Source organism: Amblyraja radiata, chromosome 1 (genome assembly GCF_010909765.2).
Source record: "Amblyraja radiata isolate CabotCenter1 chromosome 1, sAmbRad1.1.pri, whole genome shotgun sequence".
Lineage (NCBI taxonomy): Eukaryota > Metazoa > Chordata > Chondrichthyes > Rajiformes > Rajidae > Amblyraja > Amblyraja radiata.
In genome coordinates, this window is record NC_045956.1 from 28537137 (window position 1) to 28559525 (window position 22389).

General features: G+C 43.0%; 1 protein-coding gene and 1 long non-coding RNA gene across 4 annotated transcripts in view; both read left to right on the forward strand.

Moving 5' to 3' along the window:
* The window catches only part of sorcs2 (sortilin related VPS10 domain containing receptor 2), a 776963-nt gene that overhangs the window by 5701 nt on the left and 748873 nt on the right, over nucleotides 1-22389 (forward strand). The window lies entirely within an intron of this gene.
* Nucleotides 1195-12591, forward strand: LOC116971999. Its single transcript, XR_004411684.1, has 3 exons — nucleotides 1195-1339; nucleotides 1995-2000; nucleotides 12560-12591. It is a non-coding gene; the product is annotated as an uncharacterized LOC116971999 (long non-coding RNA).

The window sequence follows — 22389 nt, forward strand, 5'->3', positions numbered from 1 at the left end:
TGGGCCTGTACTCGCTGTAGTTTAGAAGAATGAGGGGGGACCTCATTGAAACATACCGAATTGTAAAAGGCCTGGATAGAGTGGATGTGGAGAGGATGTTTCCACTAGTGGGCGAGTCTAGGACTAGACGTCATAACCCCAAAATTATAGGACGTTCCTTTAGGAAGATGAGGAGGGATTTCTTTAGTCAGTGAGTGATGAATCTGTGGAATTCTTATGACCTGCCCCTATCACTTACATCTTCCCATACTTGTAAACAATAATCGTCAGTAGCTGCAGTTTTCAGCAAATATCATTACTTTATTTTTTTTGTTGCGTTCATTTTGCCTTAAAAAGAATTACCATGAGGTTTAGTCATTAAACAGCTGTTATTATTTTGACATTACTTTTTTTCAATCCGTTAGTGTACTATTTTAGTGATTCTCTTGATTTTATATCAGTAAAAGCATGAAAACAAAATCTGCTGTTTTTCTCCTTGCCTGCACTTTGACATTTTTTTAATTGAGGAAATTAGTTAATGCTGTTAGGAACAGCTCAGAACATTTGGATTTTGATTAGTTGTGAATGCTTCCAAACTTCACAAAAAATGTGAAATGTCATGAATATTTGTAATATGTTCAGGCAGGTCAATGGACGAATAACCTGTGTGTGTGTGTTAGGCTTGTAATCACTGCTTATGAGGCTGATGTTTGTAGCAGAGTAGTACCAGCTAGAATTATTTGTGCAAGATGCCAAGTATTCAGGACATCGTACTCTGCAATTATTAGGCCATAAACATATTGGTAAGACACAACATTAAATTTACTCATGAAAATTATTCAGCTATTATGTTTTATTTTCGGCATGGTTTCAGGTATTTTATCGTTGACTTCAGGGGATGTAATGTTTTAAAAGCTACTTAATGCGAAACATGAAGCTGGATTATATTACTTAATAAATGAGTTTATGGAAAATCAGCAGAGGAAAGATAGACACAAAAGCAACTCAGCGGGACAGGCAGCATCTCGGGATAGAAGGAATGGGTGACGATTCGGGTCGAGACCCTTCATCAGACTGTGTGTCAGGGGAGAGGGAGACACAGAGATAAGGAAGGGTAAGATGTGAAAACGAAACATCAAAAGAGATGAAGATTGAAGGAAAATGTAGAATAGACCATTGTTAGCGAGGAGAAGGTGACAACAAAGTAAACAGAGATAAAATGTAATCGGGGACAGTCAGACTGGTCGGACAACAGGAAAGGGGGAGGGATGGAGAGAGAGAGGGAAAGCAAGGGTTACTTGAGGTTAGAGAATTATATATTCATACCGCCGGGCTGTAATCTGCCCAAGTGAAATATGAGGTGATTTGATTTGATTTGTATTCTGCTTCTATACCAGCCCAATTCCTACCTCCTTCCCCCACATCTTTCGAGGAACCTAGTTTGCTTTTATCTTATGAAATGGAAATTTACTCCATAATCAATCATTCCCTTCTTCATTAATACAAAACCATGAATCTAAAATGTTAGCTGATGTGTCGGAAGCTGGTAGATTTCACGAGATTGCCAAAGTCTGTAACATTTTGATGACATTTAGCAACAACTTGTCCAGCGATAAGTCTAACAACAAATGAACAACTTGACATTTGGCTCATTTTATTCGGAAGTAAAGTCATTTGAAAAGATACTGGCAGCAATACCCCACCAATTAAAAGCATTAAGATAAACATGAGGAATTAATTTCAATCTCTACATAAGCACAGTGTATCTTGTGTGCAAAGATTTCATGCAGGGCTTGAACTATTTTGGACTCGGTTATAATTACAATGTGATTGATAACTACTGGTTTGGATCTACACACATTGATAGCTGTAAATCTGATGGCCAATAATATGGGGGCAGCTGAATGTGAAGAATCTCAAGCAGAAATTCAGAAGCTTTTCACTGTACCTTGGTACACGTGACAATAAACTAAACTCCTCAACTCAATACAAAGCAGTGTAGGAAGGAACTGCAGATGCTGGTTTAAACTGAAGATAGACAAAAAAAGCTGGGGTAACTCAGTGGGTCAGACAGCATCTCTGGAGAAAAGGAATAGGTGACGTTTCGGTTTGAAAATAGATCCAGTCTGAAGAAAGGTGTCGACCCGAAACGTCACCTATTAGATTTTTCATATTTTCCTATTAGATTTAGCTCTTAGGGCTAAGGGAATCAAGGGATATGGGGAAAAAGCCAGAACGGGGGACAGATTTTGAATGATCAGCCATGATCATGTTGAATGGCGATGCTGGCTTGAAGGGCCGAATGGCGTATTCCTGCACCTATTTTCTGTGTCCATTCCTTTTCTCCAGAGATGCTGTCTGACCCACTGAGTTATTCCAGCATTTTGTGTCTGTCTTCAATTCTAAACTGTACTTTTTTATTCTCAATCTATATTTCTCTTTTCCTGAATTTCTGCTCGAGATTCTTCACATTCACCTGCCCCATATTATTGGCCATCAGATTTCCAGCTATCAATTTGTGTAGATTCAAACCAGTATTTACCAATCACATTGTAATTCTAAGCAGGGCAATCCCTTGGCGATATTGGGATCTCAGGAAGACATGCAACTGCATCCATGAAAGGCCTAAGCATGCCAGAGATATTCATTTTCTGGGCGTCACTGTTCAGATTATTCTTATCTTTGGTTTGAGGATGAAAGAATACCAGTCCGAGGAGTTTTATCTGGATAAAATTCATCAGAAACCCTCAGGAAAATAGGCCGCACTGACCAAAAGGGCTTGCAACATATGCTGGCATAAATTTCGGTCATCTGACTGCTGTAGGTTTCAATTCATTAAAAATGTATATATTATATATTTTTGCTAGCAGGATATTTGGCAATGCTGATTTTTTTTGTGTTTCACCTCTAATTGCGTAGTGAGGTTACTGTCTTGTTAGGATACTTCAGAATTAAATATCAGTCATTTTGAGTGGGAAGGAACTGCAGATGCTGGTTTACACCAAAGATAGACACAAAATGCTGGAGGAACTCAGCGGGACAGGCAGCATCTCGGAGAGAAGGAATGGGTGACTTTTCGGGCCGAGACCCTTCTTCGGACTGAGAGTCAGGGGAGAGGGAGACGCAGAGATATGGAAGGGTAAGGTGTAAAAAGGAGACATCAAAGGGGATGAAGATCAAGTTAGATGTAGAATAAATAATTATTAGTTATTAGCGAGAAGATGACAGCGAGGCATACATAGATAAAATGTTATGTGGATCTGAAGTCACGGAACTGGCAAAGGTGGCAATTTGCTTCCCAGCCAGGGCATTTCTCAACTGAATATCCATCAGGTGGAACAAGATTTCCAATTTATTGTTGAACTGAATTCAAATTTTCAACCTGCTGCGATAAAAAATGTACTTGTGTTCCCGGCTATTATTCCAGGCCTTTGAGTTATTACTTTAGTAACACAATAGTTCATATAGCCATGCGTGATCTTTCTGCTGGCTGTGTAGGCTATAAACGACGGTAATATTTCAGTGCAAATTCCAATGGCACAGCCTCATAGTAACAATTTGATACAGGTTTTCAAAACAATTACTATCTCAATTAGGACTTTTCCATGTGGGAAATGTAGAGATTAACACGAAGATAGACACAGAAAGCTGGAGTAACTCAGCGGGCAGGCAGCATCTCCGGAGAGAAGGAGTGCGTGACGTTTTGGGTCGAGACCCTTCTTCAGACTGGTTAGGGATAAGGGAAAGGAGAGATATGGATGGTGATGTAGAGAGATAAAGAACAATGAATGAAAAATATAACGATGATAAAGGATACAGGCCATTGTTAGCTGTTTGTAGGGTGAAAACGAGAAGCTGGTGCGACTTGGGTGGGGGTTATTAACACGGGTGAACTCAATTTTCTCTGCAAAGCTGTTGTATCGCATTTTGTGGGGTGGAAGGGTGGGAGATTCAATCCACATGTGCCAGCACATAGATTGTGCAATGCAGCTGACATCCCAGACTCCATGAGCATTGCCTTAGTGTGAGGCGGTCGATAAAGTGACCTGAACCAAAGAGATCCAAATTTAATGAGATGGTATTGAGTTACAAGCAAACATACGCGTCAGCCTTTAGTCTGAGAATTCAATAGCAATGTTGCTGTCAGAGTAACCCTTAATGTACGCTGCTGAGGAAAATAACTGATGTCCCTCTCTGCCTCCCATGATTTTATAAACTTCTATTCGGTCTCCCTTCGGCCTCTGGCACTTCAGAGAAAACAATCCACAGTTTGTCTAACCTCTCCATACAGCTAATACCCTATAATCCAGACAGCATGCTGGTAAAGCTCTTCTACACCCACTCCATCCTTTGTGGAATGGGGTGAACTAGAACTGCACATAAAAGAACTCCAAAATGTGGCCAAGCTAAGTTTTATACAGCTGACTTCCTGACGCTTATACTCAGTGCCCCCCCGACTGATGAAGGCAAGGATATCACACACCTTCTTTACCACTTTGTCTATTTCTGTTGCTACTTTTAGGGAGCTATGGATTTGGACCTCAAGTCATTTCTGAACTTTTCTGCCATTATCTGCATACCGTCCGCTTGTATTTCACTTCCCAAATTGCAACACCTCATAATTGCCCTGATTAAATTCTGTCTGCCATTACTTGTTTTTTCTCAAGTGCGCTGAGAAGGTTCCCCCTTTCCCTGCACATTCACATTCATTTAAAAGTGTCAATTTTTTAGTTTAGTTTAGTTGAGAGATACAGCGCGGAAACAGGCCCTTTCGCCCCACCGGGTCCGCGCCGACCAGCGATCCCCGCTCATTAACACTATCCGAAACCCACCAGGGACAATTTACACTCAATTCCAACCCAATTAACCTACAAAGCTGCACGTCTTTGGAGTGTGGGTTTTCTCCGAGATATTCGGTTTCCTCCCACACCCCAAAGACGTACAGGTTTGTTTGTTGGTTAATTGGCTTGGTAAAATTGTAAATTAGCCCTAGTGTGTGTAGGATAATCCTAGTGTGCACGGATCACTGGTTGGTGCGGATGCTGTGGGCCGAAGGTTCTGTTTCCGATCTATATCCCTAAATTAAACAGTTACCATGTGAGTTCTAAGACAATTCATCAGATGTGCAAAAGAGAGAAAACTGGTCAAGGACCTTAAATATAAGATATTTCTCTTTCCACAGATGCTGCCTGACCAGCTAACGTCTCCAGTATTAACTATTTTTTTAAATCCCCAGTACAAGTGTTGTGTTATATCAGGAACCTATGTCCTTTGGCTTCTGAAGACAGAGCAAAACTTAATAACTGCTGTGCTAACTTTGCTGATAGATAATAGGTGCTGGTGTAGGCCATTCGGCCCTTTGAGCCAGCACCACCATCTAAATGGCTTACTCCTTATTCTTAAACTGTGGCCCCTGGTTCTGGAATCCCCAACATCGGGAACATGTTTCCTGCCTCTAGCGTATCCAAACCCTTAACAATCATATATGTTTCAATGAGATCCCTTCTCATCCTTCTAAACCTCAGAGTACAAGCCCAGCTGCTCCATTCTCTCAGCATATGACAGTCCCGCCATCCCGGGAATTAACCTGGTGAACCTACGCTGCACTCCCTCAATAGCATTAATGTCCTTCCTCAGATTAGGAGACCAAAACTGCACACAATAATCCAGGTGCGGTCTCACCAGGGCCCTGTACAACTGCAGTAGGACTTCCTTGCTCCTAAACTCAAATCCTTGCGCAATGAAGGCCAACATGCCATTAGCTTTCTTCGCCTGCCTGCTGTACATGCTTACTTTCAGTGACTGATGTACAAGCACACCCAGGTCTCGTTGCACCTCCCCTTTTCCTAATCTGACACCATTCAGATAAAAATCTGCCTTCCTGTTCTTGCCACCAAAGTGGATAACCTCACATTTATCCACATGTTACTACTTTTGCCTAATCAATCAATCGCATTTAACCACATGGCATTAGCAGTGCTGATGAAGCATTCTTTGATAACACAGTAATTCACCAGGTCCTGAAACCGTTTATTTTCAGAATTCTGTTGCACCTTATACTTAATCCCCTGAATATTTGGGTGATATTATCCACCAATTTTCATTGGTATTAGGTTTCCCATGGACAAATCCCAGATTATTTCAGATGTAAACTCCCGCAGTTGATGGAAACTTGAGATTAAAGCAGAAATGGTTGGAGATACTCAGCAGATCAGGCAGCATCTGCAGAACAATAAATGGTGTTAATGGGGCTTGAAACTTTCATGCACTGTATTGAGAGCTACAGATACAACGTGATAGCGAGCCATTCAGCCCATCGAGTCCCTGCTGGCCATCGATAACTCAATTCACTCAACATGTATTCATTCTTATTTGATGCACCTCACATTCTCAACAACCTCTCCCAGATGTATACCGCGCATCTACACATTAGGGGCAATTTAAGTGGCCAATTAACCTTCCAACCTGCTTGTCTTTGGGATGTTGGAGGAAAGGGAGCAGCCTGTGAAAATCCACGCAGTCATAGGAAAAATGTGCAAAATCCACATAGGCAGCAGAGAAGGTGATGAATGAACCCAAGTCTCTGGCACTGTGTAGGAAAGAACTGCACATGCTGGTTTAAATCGAAGGTAGACACAAAATGCCGGAGTAACTCAGCGGGTTAGGCAGCATCTCTGGAGAGAAGGAATGGGTGACGTTTCGGGTCGAGACACTTCTTCAGACTGAACGCTCTGGCACTGTGTGTCTCCACCAGCTGTGCCACTCTTTCTAAAGTCCTTTGATGTGCTTGTTGTAGGCTGTGTACATCTATGTTAGGCTCTGAGGGGGCATGGATGGAGGCTTCATCTGTAACTTGCTGACTGAAATTGGTGTGAGTTTTGGGTTTGGTTTAGTTCGGAGATACAGGGTGGAAACAGGCCCTTCGGCCAATCGAGTCCACACCGACCTGCGATCCCTGTACACTAGCATTATCCCACACATTAGGGATGTCTTTGGAGTGTGGGAGGAAACCGGTGCGCCCGGGGAAAACCCAGGCGGTCAGGGAGAGAACGTACGAACTCCGCGCAGACAGCACCCGTAGTCAGAATCGAGCCCGGGTCCCTGGCGCTGTAAGGCATTAACTCTACCGCTGCCTCACCATGCCGTTCAGGAGTAAAAATTGTAATGTGTGAAAACAAGAAAATGATTGAAAATGTACATGCCGTACCCATGGCCAGATCTGGAATATTGTGAACATTTTAGGCAAACGCAATAAAGTTTGGGAATAATGAGAGAATTGAGATCTAAAGCTGGAATGTTTTTTTTTTGCGGGCAAATAATCAGAGATTTAAAATAATGTGGAGTTTAAAATGAAGACGGGTTCAGGTGGAGTAAACCAGACACTAGACTATGTTAGGACAAACCTTCTCGAGACTGATGAGTTGATAAACTGAGAAGAGAGACTTAAAGGGATTAGGAAAGAACCCGAAATGACATGGAGACTTACTGTACTTATTTATGTGATTGTGATCTGAAATGCTTTAGCTGTGATAGATTGATTGGTAGTTTGCAGTTATATAAAAGGGAGAACATGAAGAACAGTGAGGGAGTGTAACCAGCTGCATTTTTCATGGAACGAGTTGGCACCAGTTCTGTGAACCATATGTCATCTTCTCTGCTACAATATTCTATGATTAGAAGGCAAACATAAGAACAATTCTTTTGGCCACCTTGAGATTGCTAGAAGACATGTAGTTGCATCAGTTAAAGGCCTAGGGGATCTGTTGCAAAGATCTGTTCGGGGCAGCATGGTGGCGCAGCGGTAGAGTTGCTGCCTTACAGCGTCAGAGACCCGGGTTCGATCCCGACTATGGGTGCTTGTCTGTGTAGAGTTCGTACGTTCTCCCCGTGACTTTGTGGGTTTTCTCCGGGTGCTCGGTTACTTCCCAGTCTCCAAAGACGCACAGTTTGTAAATTAATTGGCTTCAGTAAAATTGTAAATTATCCCCAGTGTGTGCAGGATAGTGTTAGTGTATGGGGTGATCATTGGTCGGTGCGGACTCGGTGGGGCGAAGGGCCTGTGTCCACTTCTGTATCTCTCAACTAAACTAAAGTAAACCTACTTGTAGACATGCCAGAGATCTTCAGTTTCCAGGCTTTACTGTTCAGATCAAAGTGTATTATTATTATTAATATTATTATTATTATTTTTGGTTTGAGGATGAAATGATACCAGTCTGACAAATTTATCTAGATAATATTCATCCAGACACCCTCAGATAACATGCATGAAAACAAGCCTTTTTACTGAACGGAAGGGCTTGCAACATATACTGACGCAAGCTATGGTCATCTGACTGCTGTGGGCTTTAATTCATAAAATACTATATAGTATATTTTTTTGCTTGCGGGATTTTTGGCAGCGTCTTTATACAATGTTCGTCTCTAATGACTTAGTGAAGTTAGTGTATTGATGAGAAACTTTAGAATTAAATATCAGTCAGTGGATCTGAAGCACAGAACAGGTGGAGGTAAAATAGTTTACTTTAGTTTTAAAGATACAGTGCAGAAACAGGCCCTGCGGCCCACCGAGTCCACACGGACCAGCGATCTCCGCACACGCGTACACTATGCTACACACATCAGAGACAATTTACACTCATCTCAAGCCAATCAACCTACAAACCTGTATGTCTTTGGAATGTGGGAGGAAATCGAAGATCTTGGAGAAAACCCACGCGGTCACGGGGAGAACGTACAAACTCCGTACAGACAGCACCCATAGTCGGGATCGAACCTGGGTCTCGGGCGATGCAAGTGCTGTGAGGCAGCAACTCTACCGCTGCACCACCGTAACCGCCCTTAATAGTTTCCGCCCCAACTGAATATCCATCAGCTGGAACCAGATTTCAAGCTTTATTCAGCTTGCCATCATTCCAAATTACAGTTGAACTAACTTCAAATTCTCAACCTGCCTTGATAAAAATTGAACTTGTGTTTCTGGTTTATTATTATTCCAGGTCTTCGAGTTATTACTTTGGTTTTTATAGCAATGCTTGATCTTTCCATTGGTTGTAAAGGGCCATACATATTCATTGTAAATTCTGTTGGGCACGTTCTCATTGTAACAATTTGATTCAAGTTTTTATAAAATTACTGTCTCAATTAGAACTTTTCCGTGGGGGAAATATCGAGACTAAAGGGCCTGTCCCACTTTCCCGAGTTATTCACAAGTTCTCCCGAGTTTTCCCCTTGATTCAAACTCGCAGAATGTTCGTAACGGGTCCGTAGGAGGCCGCAGGAGTCCGTGGATATATCGTAGCGGCTCGTTATACCAGCCGTGGTTACTCGGGGCAGCGGGTAAGTCGGGACGTTTTTTCCAGCCTGATAAAAAATGCACATGAGTAAAATAATGGTCGGGAAGATGCCCCGAGTACCTACGGCTGGCATAACAAGCCGCTACGATATATCCACGGACTCCTACGGCCTCCTACGAACCCGTTACGAACATTCTGCGAGTTTCAATCAAGGGGAAAACTCGTGGGAATTCGTGAATAACTCGGGAAAATTTGGGAAAGTAGGACAGGCCCTTTGCACAGGTGAACTTAATTTTCTCTGCAAAGTTGTCATGTCATGTTGTTGGGGGGGGGGGTGGGGGGGTGGTAAAAGAGTGGAAAATTCAATCCACATGTGCCAGCACATAGATTGTGCAATGCACCTGACATCCCACACTCCATGAACACGGCAGTGTGAGGCGGTCGATATAGTGACCTGAAGCGAAGAGATCCAAATTTAATGAGATGGTATTGAGTTACAAGCAAGCATACGCTTTTATTCTGCGGCTTCAGTAGAAATGTTGCTGTCAGTAGTAACTCTTAATGTAAGTAGCTGAGGGAAAAAAACCATCTTGACCCTTCAAAAATGCTGTGTGAAAAATGGTAGTGCAGTATAAACCCTGTGTTCTGTGCAAAGGGGAGTGCCATTGTTAGAAACATAGAAACATAGAAATTAGGTACCTCCTAATGTTCCTCCCATTTTAAAAATAACTTGTCTCTGTGTCAGCTCGGCTGCTCAAAATTGATTTTGAATGAGGCCATGGACTTTCTTATGGTGGGGGTGGGGGGAAATTTATTGAATGAGACCTCTTCGGCACCATGTAAGTATCTTTTAGACACCAGCTTGGAAGGAATTTGAGTACTGTTCAAAACGTTAGGTGCTTAAATGCTTTCTTGTGTTCAAAGATGCTATAATCCATCAAATACATGAATATTTTATGGTTACGGTAAATAGACTGTCCAATATCTAACAGTGTAATAGTCTTTAGCATCTGATTGTCTCAGAAATCGAACACATCTAGTGAGATGAGGTCATAAGGTCATCAGTGATAGGAGCAGAATTTGGCCATTCGGCCCATCAAGTCTACTCCGCCATTCAATCATGGCTGATCTATCTCTCCCTCCGAACCCCATTCTCCTGCCATAAAATGTATCAGGCTTGATTACATCAAAACAGTTTTTCCAAAGGAACACTGAAACTGAAAAGCAGCATGTTAAAAGTCCTGCGAAATATCTTTTAAACGTCTGGAGAAAGGAACGTTCTTTTCTTCAAACCAAACTTTAGGATTGTGTAGGAAGGAACTGCAGATGCTGGTTTACAGTTTTGTAATCTTTCAGATTGCGGACTTTTCATCAAAGATTTCACCTTTAGATTATATTAGTTTGAGATGTTTGGACCTGAAATTCTGTGAAGATCCCAGTGGTCTCCCTGGAAGTTAGTGTGAGGCAGGAGTGAAATGTCCACGTACTGTCTTTCGGCACCTCATTTAGTTCATTCATTCATTCATCATCGTTGAAAACATTAGCGACGCAGTGGTGCCGGTTTTCGACCGGAACGGTGACGGACGGACCACACATCTCTGTCCTCCAGTTCCTGCGGACCTCCGCCGCTGGAAGCATAGGATTTTGGTGTGTGTGCTTTATCATCGTTCCTTACAACGCTATGTACGACAGTGATCGCAACTTCTACTGAAGTGTGGATGGCCGTTGGCTCGCTAGGAGCTCATCCGCTCTTTGAGAGGTCTTGTTTTTGGTCCACAGCCCCCTCCTCACCTGGCAAACCAGGTGGGGAAGACGGTTTAGTCGCCGACTATCCGACCATGGAGCTGGTAGCACGGGATTACATGGTACCCGTGGCGGGGGGAACTCCTCCCGACCTGACCTGAAATTTAGATAAGCCTTAACTTAATGCTTCTTCTGATCATCCTGACACTCTTTAGTGAACTTAGTTACTTCTCCTGTGGAGTTTTTAGCAGCCTGTGTTCAGACAGAAAGCTGGAAACTGGAGATTCCAGGTGTGACAGGTGCAGGTTTAATAGTTTGTTCTTTTGTGCTTCCAGTGATGTTTTGCTTCTGTTTTGTCAAAGCCTTCAGCGTATCCATTCCCACCGTGTGCCAGTGCTGCTACATATCAAAAAGAGATACCTGTATAGGAGACAGACACAAAATGCCGGAGTAACTCAAAGGGCCAGGTAGCAGCTCTGGAGAGAAGCAATGGGTGACTTTTCGGGTTGAGACCATTTGTCAGACAGAGTCGGGGGAGATGAAGACTAGCGATATGGAAGGGTAAGGTGTGAAAACGACAGATCAAAGCAGACGATGACCAACGAAATGTATAAGAAAGAACTGCAGATGCTGGAAAAATCGAAGGTAGACAAAAATGCTGGAGAAACCCAGCGGGTGAGGCAGCATCTATAGAGCGAAGGAATAGGCGAGAGCTGGGAAGGGGAGGGGAAGGGGGGAGAAAGCAAGGACTACCTGGACTACGGGACGACAGATGGCACAATGGGCTAAGTGTTCAGCTGGCGACCGGAAGGTGGCCGGTTCGAATCCCGCTTGGAGTGCATACTGTCGTTGTGTCCTTGGGCAAGACACTTCACCCACCTTTGCATGTGTGTGAATGTGTGTGAGTGATTGGTGGTGGTCGGAGGGGCCGTAGGCGCAGAATGGCAGCCACGCTTCCGTCAGTCTGCCCCAGGGCAGCTGTGGCTACAGAAGTAGCTTACCACCACCGAGTGTGACTGAGGAGTGAATGAATAATGCGATGTAAAGCGCCTTGAGTATTAGAAAGGCGCTATATAAATCCCATCCATTATTATTATTATTACTAATTTCAGATAGTCCTTGCTTTTTCCCTCCTTCCCCAGCTCTCCCGCAGCCTACTGTCTCCGCCTCTTCCTTTCTTTATCCCCCCCCCCCCCCCCCCCCCGACGTCAGTCTGAAGAAGTGTCTCGACCTAAAACATCGCCTATTCCTTTACTCCATAGATGCAGCCTCATCCGCTGAGTTACTCCAGCATTTTTGTCTACCAAGGAAATGTAGAATGGTTCATTGTTAGCTGAGGGGAAGTGAGTCATACAATCAACAAAATTAATCAGGAGGAGAGTGAAACTAGTCGGAGATCTAAGGTGGGGGAGGGGCGGAGAGAGAGGGAAAGCCAGGGTCAAAGATCCTATAGCGATCTTTGGCCAGGGTTACTTGCAGTTAGAGAAATCAATATTCATACTGTTGGCTTGTAAGCTGCCCAGGCAAAATATGAGGCACAGTTCCTCCAATTTGCATTGGGCCCCACTTAGACAGTGGAGGAGGCCCCAGGCACATATAGGAGTTTGCAATCTTTTATCCTCGCGTTAGTTTATATAATTAAGGCAAGCTGGCAGTTTGACCTCACAGAGGTCAATGGTAGCTCAGTGCAGTTTTGTCCTTGCGCAACAATGGAAATTGCTGGGAACTTGGACGAGAACAGGAAACCAAGAGTTATTTCTCCTCAGTGCGCAAGGCCAAATTATAGCTGCTTAATTTCCACAAAATTTGACATTAGTTAGCCAAGCAAGTTTGGGAGTTGAACCTGCGACTTTCCATTCAATATAGTTTACATTACACCACACTTCTACCCATTCTGTCAGCAGCAGATCTGAAATAAAATTTCACATCTTGTAAAATTCACCTTAATTTTGAACTGTAATCACAATAGTTAAGTGTACGGTGTTTGTACGTTCTCCCCGTGTCCTGTGTGGGTTCTCTCCGAGATCTTCCGTTCTCCCACACTCCAAAGTCGTACAGGTTTGTAGGTTAATTGGCTTGGAATTAATGTCAAATTGTCCCAAGTGCGTAGGATAGTGTTAGTGTACGGGGATCTCTGGTCGGAGCGGACCCGGTGGGCCGAAGGGTCTGTTCCCGCGCTGTATCTCCAAACAAAACAAAATATTTAACGAAAACCTTGAAAGTAAAACTCTTTTGGAATTTGCTCAGGTTTTATTAAGTAACTTAACTTCCATAAGAAGTATTACACTGTCAAATGTCATTGTATGCTTTCGCAGCTTTAGGCAGTAGATTAATGAGACCATTTGCAACTGTAAATGGTAATTGTTCATCAAAATGGGTCAACTATCGCCCAGTGAGTCTGTGAAGCTGCTCTATGATTGTCAATAATTGTACTGGCTATTACATGAATTCAGGAAAAGTCTGAGCTAAAGTCCCTACAGGGTGTATAATCAAACTGCAGCTGTTTGATTGCTGACGGCACTGGGACTGTACACACTGGCGTTTAGAAGGATGCGGGGGCTACAGAATAGTGAAAGGCTTGGATAGAGTGGATGTGGAGAGGATGCTTCCACTGGTGGGAGAATCTAGGACCACAGGTCATACCTCAGAATTAAAGGACGTTCCTTTAGGAAGGAGATGAGGGGACATTTCTTTAGTCAGAGGGTGGTGAATCTGTGGAATTCTTTGCCACAGAAGGCTGCGGAGGCCAAGTCAATAGATATTTTTGAGATAGATAGATTCTTGATTAGTATGGGTGTCAGGGGTTATGCGGAGAAGGCAGGAGAATGGGGTTAGGAGGGAGAGATAGATCAGCCATGATTGAATGGCGGAGCCGAATGATGGGCCGAATGGTGTAATTCTGCACATGTCCTTTTGACCTTACGACCAGTTCAATTTTGGATGCCGTATCATATGATGTAATATCTTAAAAACCTTACTCAACTGACATAGTTCTTTGCTAGAATTTATCATCTTTATATTATATTTATATTTCTGATTTAATCAGACATTTCTCAATGCATTCGGGATTTTATGCTTTCTACTGTGTTTCTGGCATCTGAATATTAATTGCCAATTATCATTGACATTGGAATATAAATTGTTGATACCTAAAATGTTTAACACCAATTTCTTATTCACATATGTGAGTGCTCTTAAATTTAATGTGGATTTTTTGAAATTTCCAATCTTGTCGTCTACGCTTAATTTTCAGGTTAAGTGTCTTACAGGTGCTTTCCTGGTTAAAATGGAAACAAAGGTTTGAATCTACACTAATTAGGGTGTAATATTTAAGTGTGGTTTAATTTAGTTTAGTTTAGAGATGCAGCGCGGAAACAGGCCCTTTGGCCCACCGAGTCCGCACTAACCAGCGATCCCTGGACATTAACACTACCCTACACACACTAGGGACAATTTTATATTTATACAATGTTACTGAGCCAATTAACCTGTATGTCTTTGGAGTGCGGAAGGAAACTGAAGATCTCGGAGTAAACTCACGCAGGTCACGGGGAGAACGCACGGACTCCATACAGACAGCACCTGTGGTCAGGATCGAACCCTGGTCTCTGGCGCTGTAGGGCAGTAGTTCTACCGCTGTGCTACCTAATATTCTGAAATATAGTATTCTGTACTATTCTGAAATGTTGGGTCACATGTACAGAGAGAAGTGTGACCCAATATTTTGGGCCTGTTTCATTATTAAACTAAATCGTGCAATAAAATTTATTAATATCATTATCTCATTAAAAGTTCTGACAATGTATTGGCTGTTCAGATAATTACATATTTAAAGAATATTTAACATGAAGGTATGCAGGTTTGCATGGCACAGATTAGAGAAATGTTAAGGTTTGGCTTATTGAACGATAAAACATGTTTTATTGCATCAATTACACAACATCAATGCTGATTAAAAAAACTTCTGTGTTCAAGCCCTGCTTCAAGGGCATGAAATCAAACATAGTAGTAGTCAACTCAATGCAGTACCGAAGTAGACACAAATAGCTGGCGTTTTGGGTTGACTCCCGAAACGTCACCCATTCCTTCTCTCCCGAGATGCTGCCTGTCCCGCTGAGTTACTCCAGCTTTCTGTGTCTTTCTTTGGCTTTGCTATTATCAGAGAGTTACTAGCTTAGAACATTGAATAGCATAGCACAAGGACAGGCCATTTGGTCTACAATATTTGTGCTTTATTTGATGCTGTGTCAATCTCCTGGTCTGCAATATGAACCATTCATCAATGTAATGGGTGGTTCAACAGTGCTTATTTTTGTTTACAGTTTGCGTTTCACAGAAATTGGATCATGTGTGCCTTAGAATCAGTTTTGAGCTACATCAGTCTGTCTTTCTGAATGCCATCTGCTGAAAGATATTTATCTGGAAAGTAACCGCTTCCAACTTATTTTGTTTTTCATGTACGGAAATGTCTTTGCTCTATTTAGTCTATTGTAGGGAATGTTTGAACTGACACTTGACTTGTACTTTGAACATGCCCTGTCAAGATCAATCGTGGTGAAGGGTACCTCTCTGCTGGTTGTCAATACAAAATCTTGGCTCGATAGTTACGTGCTGGAAAAATATGTACAATAGGATCTCTGTAAGTGATCGATAATCCAACAGTAAACATTGAGGGAGTAAAAGAACGGCACATCTAACAATAAGCTCCAACCCTCTAATTTGTAAAATTTACGCTGCACGCAAATGCGTTTCAAGCATTTACATCTTCAATTACTTAATGTTGAAACTTGGCCTTTAGTGTTTGTAGTTGGTGATACGATAGATTTCTTCCAAACTACTGCTCTTAAACCTGTGGGTTAGAAGATATAAGGAGTGTCATTTTCTGTTGAAGATGAAATTGAAGTTATGTCTTCCTTATTAACTATGCCATTTTGATTTTCTGCCTTGTTCTGTACTTCAACTTTATAACTAAGGGACTCTAGGTACATTACTTTCCGTGTTACTCTGAATCTTGGACTTTGTGGGTAAGTTAAGTTGACAGCAGAATTTTAATTTTTTAAGACTAATCCCATGGGTTTGAGGATGATTTGTTCCCACACCCATCTTGTGGGTTCGGAGGTGGGGAGTGAGGCCACTGTGCAAACTGTATACTCTTACACAGATCTTGCAGTGGATGGCTGATGAGGCAGCTGAGTGGGTCGATTCACCTCCTTCCACCGCTGAAGCTGGGCTTCTCTTTACTCCCGATGCATGGACTCAACATTCTCAATTCCACCTTGAACGTTCCTTCTCCGATTAAAGCAACCATAGTGGAATTCATTGCCACAGAAGGCTGCGGAGGCCAAGTCAATGGATATTTTTAAGGCAGAACTAAAGGATGTTCCTTTAGGAAGTAGATGACGAGGATTTCTTTAGTCAGAGGGTGGTGAATCTGTGGAATTCATTGCCACAGAAGGCTGTGGAAGCCAAGTCGATGGATACTTTTAAGGCAGAGGTAGATAGATTTCTTGATTAGTACAGATATCAGGGTCTGTGGGGAGAAGGCAGGAGAATGGGGTTAGAAGAGAGAAATAGATCAGCCATGATTGAATGGCGGAGTAGACTTGAAGGGCCGAATGGCCTAATTCAGCTCCTATCACTTATGACCTTATGTACCATGGGCGAGAGGTTCCCAGCCATGGGCTAGGACAACACACCTCATCAAATAAACCGAGCACGTCCTTGAATCTTTTCCTACGTTCAATTAGTAATCTCCCATGCCAGAACTTGGATCAAGCTTCTGTTTTGGAAGTGTGGTGCCAGGCAGGTGATGAACACAGCTGAGCCGTCATACCTGTTTGAGTGAAGTGCTGCTGTTGGCGCTGGCAATGTGACCTGGTGCTGGGGTTGCTGCCTGAAAGACGATGTTGACGTGGTCGGCGGCATGGTGGCGCAGCGAGTAGAGATGCTGCCATACAGCGCTTGCAGCACCCGTGTTTGATCCCGAGTACGGGTGCTGTCGGAACGGAGTTTGCACGTTCTCCCCGTGACCGTGGCGGTTTTCTCCAGGATCTCCGGTTTCATCCCACAATCCAAAGACGTACAGGTGTGTAGGTTAATTGGCTTTAGTAAAATTCCAAATTGTCCCTAGTGTGTGTAGGATAGTGTTCATGTGCGGGGATCGCTGGTCAGCGCGGATTCGGTAGGCCAAAGGGCCAGTTTCTGCGCTGTATCTCTAAATCAATCTAAACCCAATTTAGAGGATTTTGCAGTGATGGCGATGGTGATATTTTCCTGGCGCCTTGATAAACCCTGTTGTAGATAGTCCTGCTCTCAGACAAATTATCGGAGTGTCAGGCTTGTTTAATTTTAATTTCTAGAATAAGAGTTAAATAAAAGTGTTATGATAGCTAACTGGTTTACTTCCAATGTGTCAAGTAATCACAAGTTCAATTATTCTCATCAGATGGTAAATAAATCAAAAGCTAAATATTGTTGGTTTGAAGTAACTGATTTAGTAGTTGAAAATGCTGATTTTGTAAAATAATCTGCTTCCAATTAGAGTCATAGAGTGATACAGTGTGGAAACGGGCCCTTCGGCCCAACTTGCCCACACCGGCCAACATGTCCCAGCTACACTAGTTCCACCTGCCGCGTTTGGTCCATATCCCTCCAAACCTGTCGTATCCATGTACCTGTCTAACTGTTTCTTGGTTCTTGGTTTCTTAAATGTTGGGATAGTCCCAGCCTCAACTACCTCCTCTGGCAACTTGTTCCATACACCCACCAATGTGTGAAATAGTTATCCCTTAGATTCCTATTAATTCTTTTTCCATTTCACCTTAAACCTATGTCCTCTGGTCCTTGATTCACCTACTCTAGGCAAGAGACTCTGTGCATCTACCCAATCTATTCCTCATGATTTTAGCGATCTCCCCTTGGATCCCATGTGATCTAACCTTCCAGAGCAGCCTACCACGTGGAGCCTTGTCGAATGCTTTGCTGAGGTCCATGTATACAATATATACAGCTCTGCCATCATCGACCTTTTTGATCACATCTTCAAAAATCTCAATCAGCTTTGTGAGACAAAATCCCTCAGAATACTCTCTAGTAACTTTCCAATTACAGATGTTAAGCTCACTGGCCTATAGTTCCCAGCATTTTCCCTGCAGCCCTCTTGAATAGAGACACAATATTTGATACCCTCCAGTCTTCCGGCACCTCTCCTGTATTTAAGGACGACTCGTAAATTTCCACCAGGGCTCCCGCTAATTCCTGTCTGATTTCCCACAATGTCCTCGGTTATATCTGATCAGGCCCTGGAGATTTGTCTACCTTCATACATGATAGTACTTTCAGCACCTCCTTCCTTCCCTCTTTGCTGATTAATATTTATTTTTCATGATTTCAACTATGACAGCATCGTCCATTTACTGACAGATTGACGTTCATGTCACTAGTTTCAATGGATATTCCAGTGGCAAATTCAAGTGAAGCTTAAAAAGTAGATTTCCTTACGGGCCTGTCCCACTTAGGTGATTTTTCAGGCGACTGCCGGCGACTGTCAAGTCGTAGCAGGTTGCTGAAAAACAGGCGACTGGAACGGCGACGGTTAGAGTTGAACACACACACACATTTCGTTTCCTTCACCAGCCAGTTCTGCAGACGGGGGACAGGGCAAGCGGGGGGAGCGCTGTCTGAGTGAAATTCACACGGTGCAAAGCCAACGTGATACAGACACATACCGCGATGAACAGGAAGGTTGACGCTGTAATTAAGACGGTTAAAGCACAGTGTACGGGAAGGGTCACTTAAGTCCTTTAAAAGAAGGGGGAAAAGGGGGGGGAGAAGCAGTGGAGGCAACTTATAAGAAGTCAGAGATACGCGGTTGTGAAGCTCGGTGGACATTAACATTACCGGTCAGTTATCCTTGGTTCCAAAAACTACTGTTTACGTTTTTTTCCCCCAATGAGCCAATGAAATTCACCGGTCAGCACCGACAACCTACGACCTCCTGGCGACCCACTACCACTGCACCTACGGCATGAGAATTCTCGCTACTCTCCATGGCGGCTTCATTCTGGTTGCCGCTAATTTTTCAACGTTGAAAATTTATCGGCGGCCATAATGAGGCCGCAACTAGTTCCGGGAATGCGGGAACTACTCACGACCATGAAGGCGACTCCCCGGCAACTATCCGCGACCATGTGGCGACTGCATAGTCTCCTGTAGTCGCCTAAAAAGTCGCCTAAGTGGGACAGGCCCATTAAAGTAAAAGATTGTACTAATTGCACCATCTCAGCTGAAGCTTGATGACTGAGAGGCCGGAGACGAAATGAGAACACACAAATAAAACCTAAAGAAATCTAATAATCAATGAAAAGAACGGCATTCCAGTCTTGTTAAATACTTGTGAAAAGGTTAAATGCTTTTAAATATATAAAAGATATATAATGGAATCCTGGACTAAGTTATAGCTTATATTTCATCTCAAGCAGGACTTTTCCAGTGGATTGATAAGAGAAAGAGACAGGTCCGGGCTTGACTCGGGTTGCTGTGTATTGAGACAATGACCGATGCCTTTGAAATGTGTCTACCAATTGATGAGAGAGAGAGAGAGAATCCCAGACTTTGTATATTGAGACAATGACCGATGCCTTTGAGATGTCTTGTCTTGAATGTACCAACTGATAAGATGCCTTTGAAATGTGTCTACTAATTGACAAGAGACAAGCTCAAACGCATCCTGCGCATAATGTGTATTGACTGTATCTCTGACCATGACTAACATCTTTGGAATGTGCCTAAGTGACAAACACACAGTATAAAACATCATGCAACTCTTTGCTCATTGAAGTGGTGGCATGGGGGAAGTCAAGTGTCTGTGTTGCTTACTTGACTGGTGCATCCCCATCACTTCCCGGCCGATGATCAGTAAAGCTTGAGTTGGCCTAACCAACGTTTTTGTGAGTTGTCTGTTTATTAAGTCGTGAACCGTAATACTTGAAGCATATTGGGGGCAGAATTGTGATATTTCCTTCATTCATTGTTTTGTGTGAATGTCATTTAACATGTTAACATGTTTTGCACTGACATAAGTTGAATTGAATTGTTTCTGCCTTAAGCTACTTACAGTAGTCCGTTTAGAGGAAGGTATTATTGGTAATTCATGAACTCAAGTCGTGTGACCATTACAGCTAAAGTCGTGTGTGGTTAGAGATTCCAGATCGGACATTTCCCTTCCACGGGAGACAAGGGCAACTGTCACAATTACTTCGCATTTTTGTGCAGAAATTTCTCTTTTTGCCTGAGATTTAATGGAACACAGATTAATGACTTCATAGGCTGTTTAACAAGTGCATTCATGTATTTAGAACAGTTATACACAAGAAATTCGACCGGTACTTGTATGTTTTCATTCTAGTTTGAAGACTTAACATTTTGGGGAGACCTCATTGAAACATACAGAATATTGAAAGACATGGATAGAGTGGATGTGGAAAGGATGTTTCCACTGGTGGGAGAGTCTAAGATCAGAGGTCATAGCCGCAGAATTAAAGGGCGCTCTTTTAGAAGGAGGTGAGAACGAACTTCTTTAGTCAGAGGGTAGTTAATCTGTGGAACTCATTGCCACAAAGGGCTGTGGAGGCCAAGTCAGTGGATATTTTTTAAGGCAGAGATAGACAAATGAAGGATACAAGATCTCATCCATTAAAGCAATGAATACAGGCAATGCACCCCCCCCCTCCCCCCCCCACCCCTCCAGTTACTGCAAGCTTGCTTTCCTGGAATATGGTAAGCATTGTAATTTTGTGATTTTTTTTCGAGCTATGCCTTCTGAATATGCATCAAGGAATGAGAGTTGTCAATGTTTTTCATGTAACTTCCGTAAGAGTGATATAAATTCCAGATGTTGGATTTTTTTAGTGGTGATTTGCGAATTCTGTAAGTTTACATTTCTGTTGCTTAATGTGCCTTAATGCACAATTTCTGCCTCTAAACAGCTACATATGAAATAAGTCAAATTTTATCAATCTTGAGGGTGACATTCAAGGGTGACATTCTTACTTAAACATTTTTTTCAGCTTAGTTTAGAGATACAGCGCAGAAACAGACCCTTCGGCCCACCGGGTCTGTGCTGAACAGTGATCCCCGCACACTAACACCCATGCAGGTTACGGGGAGAATGTACGAACTTCGTACAGACAGCACCCATAGTCAGGATTACTGGCGCAGTAAGGCAGAAACTCTACCGCTGTGCCATCAATAATATAATAATGAAATTATAATGAAATGAAATGATAATCACATTGTGAAAGAATGGAGCGACTGGGCTTATATTCACTGGAATTTAGAAGGATGAGAGGGTATCTTATCTATATTACTAAAAGTTTGATCTTGACCACTTTTGGCTCGCTGTGGTGCGATTTCTGAGAAAACGCCGCCACCTACGGCCGTCCTTTTTGGCCACCTCGCTCAGAGCCCCTCTCCGCCTTCCGGGACCAGAGGATTTTTCCCATCGATGAAAAATCAGAGAGATATTAATGTTTAAAAAAAATTCCCCATTCTCTCTGCTGCCCCCGCTGGCGGGAGGGGGAGGGACTATAAAACCCAGAAGTGTAGTCCCTCACTCAGTCCCTGCCAGACCCAGGAAGCGAGAGGGTCATGGCTCTCTGAGCTGCGAATAACACTGAACGCACGTCTACTCCACGGTAAGTCCCCTCGATGCGGCTGTAAAGTGGCTGCTGCCCAGTTGTTTGCCTCGCCTTTTTAAAAAGTTGTGTTCACAAAATGAATTTTGGTTGACGGGTGGCTGCTGCCAAATTGTTTGCCTCGACTTTTAAAAAGTTTGTGCTCACAAAATGAATTTGTATGAGTGACTGTTTTCACAAAATGAATTTGTACAAAATGAACGAGTGACTGTACTGCCAGGCCTCAGTGACTGAACTGCCAGCCCAAGAATCCATTCGGCCCACAATGTACATACTAGCCCTCTGGAAACCAGTACCTTCGGCCCACAACACCCATACTAGCGCAACAGAAAGCCGCCCCGCTCCCCCCACTGGCGAGCAATATTGGAATTGGTGGAGAGCTGGAATATTGCGTTGGTTGATCAGCCCTCCCATGTGATGCTGGAACCCAATGGGTCCCACTTAGTCCAGTAGATACATATAAAATTATTAAGGGATTGGACTCGCTAGAAACATGTTCCCAATGTTGGGGGAGTCCAGAACCAGGGGCCACAGTTTAAGAATAAGGGTTAGCCATTTAGAACTGAGATGAGGAAAAACATTTTCACACAAATAATTGTGAATTTGTGGAATTCACCGCCTGAGAAGGCAGTGGAGACCAGTTCACTGGATGCATTCAAAAGAGAGTTAGATAGAGC